This window comes from Pinus tabuliformis, chromosome 1_1, assembly GCF_031772625.1.
Source record: "Pinus tabuliformis cultivar Carrire ecotype Pingquan chromosome 1_1, CPIR1, whole genome shotgun sequence".
NCBI classification, from domain to species: Eukaryota; Viridiplantae; Streptophyta; class Pinopsida; order Pinales; family Pinaceae; genus Pinus; species Pinus tabuliformis.
The window spans coordinates 847,224,812-847,231,194 of NC_142297.1; the positions used below are offsets into that span (position 1 = coordinate 847,224,812).

General features: G+C 37.7%; 1 pseudogene; it reads left to right on the forward strand.

The window, feature by feature from the left end:
• The first annotated feature begins 457 nt into the window (after positions 1-457).
• On the forward strand, positions 458-2,836 carry LOC149216917 (laccase-12-like; annotated as a pseudogene).
• Positions 2,837-6,383: the final 3,547 nt, after the last annotated feature.

Sequence of the window (6,383 nt, forward strand, 5' to 3'; positions counted from 1 at the left end):
CGACTTACGGGAGACAATTTTTTCATGGTGGTCCTCAACGAGCTTATGATCCTGTGATTAACATATCTTAACTCATATAGGACCTCGTGCCATGCCAGAAAAGCATGGATTTCCTAACCCTACATTAAGTCTTTCGATTTCACACTAATCTCTATTTGAACTTAATTACATCCATTCATTCTTACAGTGAGCAATTCTTTTAGCTGAGTTGGTACACCTGCACAGAAGCAATTAGGCAATGGTTTTCTTTGTGCAATGTCCAAGGTTGTTTTTGAGTCCATGTTCTTATTTTTTACTCTACCAATTCACCACCAAATTATACCCCACAACCTTCAATCTTCAGGGGCAATCTTCAGGGCAATCTTGGTGCATGTATAAATGCCAAGGCTTCATAGTTGATCACAACTGTATTCAAGCTAAGGTTTCATAGTTTCTAAGTTACATTAGAAGGATGAAAATGTTGAACTCAAATACATTGTTCTGCCCTTGCCCTTCGTGAGCAGCAGATGTGAAGTACTTCTTAATTGTCATCCTGCTGGTCATCATTCAAAACCTGGATATAGTAGCAGGAAAGCATTGGCAGACAACCAGGAATTACAAGTTCAATGTAACCATATAGAGTGAAAATCATTTATACTATGTTGGTGTTTACTGGGGTGTTCGGGTGTTTGATTATATTAACCTTACTATACATGCATTGGGTTGCAGGTGAGGCTAAGTAATGTGACATGTCTTTGCAACACAAAACCTTTGATCACAGTGAATGGACAATATCCAGGACCTACAATTTTTGCTCAGGAGGGAGATCAAGTTATTATAAAGCTGGTAAACCACGTTAAGGACAATGTGACTATTCATTGGTAATTATATTTATGGTTTTTTTAAATTTTAGTAAGGAGAAATTTATGATATGTATGATAAAGTAAGTGTTTTGATGATTATTATGGATTGATTTCTATATGTGATCATAGTACTTATCTAGCTTGCATGCAACTACTAAATAGTTGTAGATATCATGTATATTTTTTCTGCATGCAGGCATGGGATTCGACAGCTGAGGTCTGGATGGGAAGATGGTCCTGGTTATATCACCCAATGTCCAATTCAAACTGGAATGAGTTACGTTTATAACTTGACCATCACAGGACAGAGAGGAACTCTATGGTGGCACACACACATTTCTTGGTTAAGCGCTAGTGTACATGGTGCCATCATTATATATCCTAAGCCACACGCTCCCTACCCATTTCCCAAGCCATCCAAATAAGTCACCATTATTCTAGGTAAGTTCATATATCTTAATACCTTTTGTGGATAATCTAGACCTTGTAACAATGGCCAGAGAGCATACGAGATGGAATTTAATGGTTTTACACACACCACCTTGCAGGAGAATGGTGGAATATATATACTGAAAAGGTTATTTAGCAGGGCTCCAAATAGGAGGAGGTCCAAATGTGTCATATGCCTACACTATAAATGGATTTCCTAGACCACTGTACAATTGCTCCAATGGTAATGATAATTGTATTTAAATTTTTTATTTGTTTGATATATTGGCTACAAAAAGAGGATCTCACTCATTTACTAACCATGGCATGCTATGTAGATACATTTGTTCTAAATTTCAATCATGGGAAGACATATCTCCTTCGAATCATCAATGTTTCCCTCAATGATGAGCTCTTCCTTGCCATTGCAAATCACAACATGACTGTGGTGGAAGTAGATGCAGTTTATGTGAAGCCTTTCCAGATAGACACTCTTGTTATAACACCTGGCCAAACCACCAATGTGTTATTCACTGTTAATGCTACTGTTAATGTTGGAGGAGTTAACCAATTTTACATAGCAGCTCACCCATTTGTTACAGGTGGTGGAACATTTGATAACTCCATTGTTGCAGGAATTGTGAGCTACAACATTTCCAACTCTAATACCTCTTCTATTGTTATGATGCCTAAACTTCTTGCCCTTAATGACACTTCCTTTGCAGCCAACTTTAGTGCAAAACTGAGAAGCTTGGCTAACTCACAATTCCCTGCACTGGTTCCTCAAATAGTGGACAAGAAGTTTTTCTTTACAGTTGGTCTGGGATTGAATCCTTGTCCAAAAGGGATGGGAAATGCCACATGCCAGGCACCCATTGGAACAAGATTCACTACCTCTGTCAACAACATTTCTTTTGTTCTCCCAAACACTTCTCTTCTTCAGTCCCACTATTTCAAGTAGATGAAAGGAGTCTATAAGACCAATTTTCCAGAAAATCCTCCATTCCCATTCAATTACACTGGCACTCCACCCAATAATACACAGGCTGTGAATGGGACTAGAGTAAAAGTCCTTCCCTTTAACACAACTATTCAATTAATTCTTCAAGACACCAGCATCTTCAACACAGATAACCATCCTGTCCATCTCCATGGTTTCAATTTCTTTGTGGTGGGCCAAGGTGTTGGAAACTACAATGAATCAACAGATGCACCCAACTTTAACCTCATTGACCTTGTTGAGAGAAACATTGTGGTAGTTCCCAAAGGAGGTTGGGCTACTATCAGATTCCATGCAAACAATCCAGGTAATACCTACAAAATATTCACACAATCTCAACTCATTTCCCATTCAACTTTGTATTAAATCATATCATTGCATAGATGAAAATTATAATAATGTTTGTTTACTCAATATCCATGGAATATATGCAGGGTTGTGGTTCATGCACTGTCATTTGGAGGTTCACACATCGTGGGGACTGAAAATGGCATGGGTAGTAAAGAATGGAAAAGGGCCCCTTCAAACTCTCCCGCCTCCCCCCTCCGACCTCCCTCCTTGTTGATCCCCTTCCTTCTCTCTAGTGCCCACCATCACTTTCATTTCCTTCCTGTTTCATTTGTTTTAGATGTTGACGTTGGGTTTTTGTTAGGAAGATTTCACAATAAGCATGTTGCCACCTTTCGGTCTCTATGCTCAAGAAGCCTTTTCATCCAATGAAAAAGGCAACCAATCAAAATGAAGAAGAATTGTATTGAATCACTATACAAATAGATGCTTGGTACATAATAAAAGATTTTTGGGTTCTTGATCTATGACTTGAAGATTTCACTTCCCGTTAGAGTGATTAGCTTTTAAAAGCATGCCTTAAGACAAAGGTAATGTAAGGAATTGTATAACTTTCATTTATGCTCTTCATCCATATGTGGTACCGACTTATGACATTTCCTTTGCAGCATTTGGTGCAAATGCTAGTTGATAGTCTATTACTAGCAACCACTGGTTATTGGGACATAATAGGCCACAACTCACTATTCAGAAAATACACTCTACTTTCCTTATACAACATATACACCTTGTATTCTTTTTGGGGTTTCCTTCCTCCACTTCAGGTTTTCAAAATTGGAACAGGGGTCTCTCAAACCATTGATGGTTTTGTTATTGGGCCCACCTATCCTTTAGCACCATTTTCATTTCCAAGACTACATATCCTTCTGCATGTATTCCAACTGTTTATATATATATTCGAAGGGTCAAAAAACCATGAAACACTATCAACGTGCCCTTGCACCTTTTGGTGAAAATTCTAGTAACTTAATATTTGTTGAATGTTCCTTTTTCTCCCAATTCTAAAGATTCACTTACACACTTACACAATTACTATATATGTAGTTTTCAGGATTGCCATAACTCTTCACGTAATTCTCTGAAGTGTGCTAACTCAATGGAAGAGCATCTGCCTTACAAGCAGGAGGTTGGTGGTTCGATTCCACTGTGCACTAACATGCATTAATCAATGATTTTGTAATTTAGCTTTAATTAAATGTTTTTTATAGTGATTCGTTTCAATGGTGAGATATTTCTAGATTCATTGTTTTATATTGTCTCTAAAGAGAAAAAAATGATATTTAAATAAAATATTTAGTCTCTAGAGAGACAATAGCTAGTATTAAGGACATATTTTCTCTAATCTGAGTGTTGTCTCTAGAGAGACAAAAATGAAATTGTCTCAAGAGAGACAAAAATGAAATTGTCTCTTAAGAGACAAAAATGTTTGTGTTATATATTGTCTTTAAAGAGAATTTTTTAAGACAATATTTTTTAAGACAATAATCTTTAAGACAATAATTTTTGAGAGACCCGCTTAAAGATAATATTTAAGACAATACACAAGTTTTTTTTTTGTCTCAGGTTAAGACAATTTACCCAAAAATTGTCTCAAATATTGTCTTAAAACCCCCCTTTATGTAGTAGTTCTCCCTCTCCCCCTCTCTCACTTTCCCTATCTCTCTTCCTCTCCCTCTACCTCCCTATTTTGCCATATTTCTCCTCTCTCTCTCTCTCTCTCTCTCTCTCTCTCTCTCTATGGCCTTCACCAATTCCCTGTAACACTCACTCCCCCCCTCTCTCTATTCTCTTCACTCTTTATCTCTATCTCTCTTTCTCATTGTTCCTCCCTCCCAACCTCTCTATTTGTCCCTATCCTCTGCCACTCCTTCTATTCCTCTCCTTCTCTCCCTTAATCTCCCTATCCCTCTCCTTCTATCCATCTCCTTCCCTACCTCCCACTCTAATCCGGATTTAAACAGGAACGCAACAAATTATAGAGATAACCATAAATACAGAGATGCAGCAAAAATAATACTTCATTTCATTAATGTAAAATACTGAAATATGCCTACAAACAGAAATGGAAATAAACTGGCTTGGGCGATGGCAGCTTATCTCAGAGGAAATATGTGGCGGCTACATGCCTATGAATTGTCTTACAATGAGGCTCGAAGGCCTATTTATTGTTGAGAAACAATGGAAAACCCTAAACATCCAAAACCCTAACCCTAGGAGATGAAACGCTAAACTATGGGCCTCGTTTTGGGTAAATTGGTACATCAACTTCCCGGGGTCATAACTTTGGAATACGATCTCCGTTTGACGTGCACAATACCTCATTAGAAAGATCTATCTGAGGTCTAAAACTTTTGGAAGAGGAGCATCTATTCATGCACCCAAGTTGCTCCCATTTTTCCAAAAAAACATCATTTAGGGCCTCAAAACAGCTCTAAAAGTTTAGGACCCAAAAATCTGCTAAAAATAGTAAATTGTGCTACAAATATACAAACTGAAAAATTGAAAGAGATAGTTGTGGGGGTCCAAGTGGGATAGGTGGGTGGCCACCAACATCCACTTGAATCACTCCTCCCCCATTTGGAAGCAGTGGTCCCCATTGCGTTGAGTTCCTCGATGAGATAAGGAAACTTCTACTAAACTTGGTCCCTGGTGAGATGTTATGCAACCTCTCATGTGTCTAGTAATGGTGGGAAGCATGGTCGAGAGTGGTTGACATTGAACACTTGGGGAAAGTGAAGGAATGGGGAAATGCTGCGCTCCAAAGAACTTTTTCTCACAGCCTTGGTAATGGTGTAAGGACTATATTGGAGTGGTCCGAGCTTCTGATGGGATCTTGTAAGGCCTTCTTTCTACAGATGCAACCAGAATTTGTTGCCCACTTGAAACTTATGTGGTACTTGATGCTAATCATGTCACTACTTGTACTTGGCATTTTCCAAAATGAAGTAGCGATATATTGACCCGTTGGGTAGAGGTGCTCTAGGAGTTAATTCGAATGAATGTTTGACCTGATAGTGCAATGGTACCCCTATGGGTGAGGAGAAGATATCTATGTCTTCTTTAATGACGTATCCACCTTCTTCTACTACGTGGAGGAAACCTTCTTGGGGGCCATGGATGTGGCCATGATCTTCCCCTTACTTTGAGAGTGAACCAGACAGAAAATAAATTTCCTAGTTTGGGAGATGATCATAGAAAATTTTAGGGGCGAATGTTCACCCTTTGGTGAAATTAAGGGGTTTTAAATTTTTAGTGGGCGAATATTTTGTATCATAGTACATTTTTACAAATCACCTCAAATAGCCCGCCTTATTTTAAGGGAGAGGGTGAAAAAGGTAATTTTAGCCCTTGAAATTAGGAGTTACAACCTTCCATTCACCCATTTTCAAGAATAAGTTTTATTTAAGTGAATCCTATGGGCCAAAGGCCCAAATACCATATTTATAAAAGAGGTATCATAAATTAATAAAGATATAAATAAATGAGAGGCATGGTAAATAAATAAAACATTTTCTATATTACTCCATAAGTCACCTTATATACATGCAAGGGTGTAGACAAATAAAAATATAAGTGGAGGTATGGTAAATAAATAAAACGTCTTTTTTATACTTACTCAAATGGTAGGGTAACTAAATATAAATATAAATATAAATAAACTAGACGCATGGTAAATAAATAAAACCTCTTTTTATATTTAGTCCATAACCCTCGTTCTATTTATGAAGGCTCAAGAAAGAGGTTTTATTTAAGTGAATCCTATG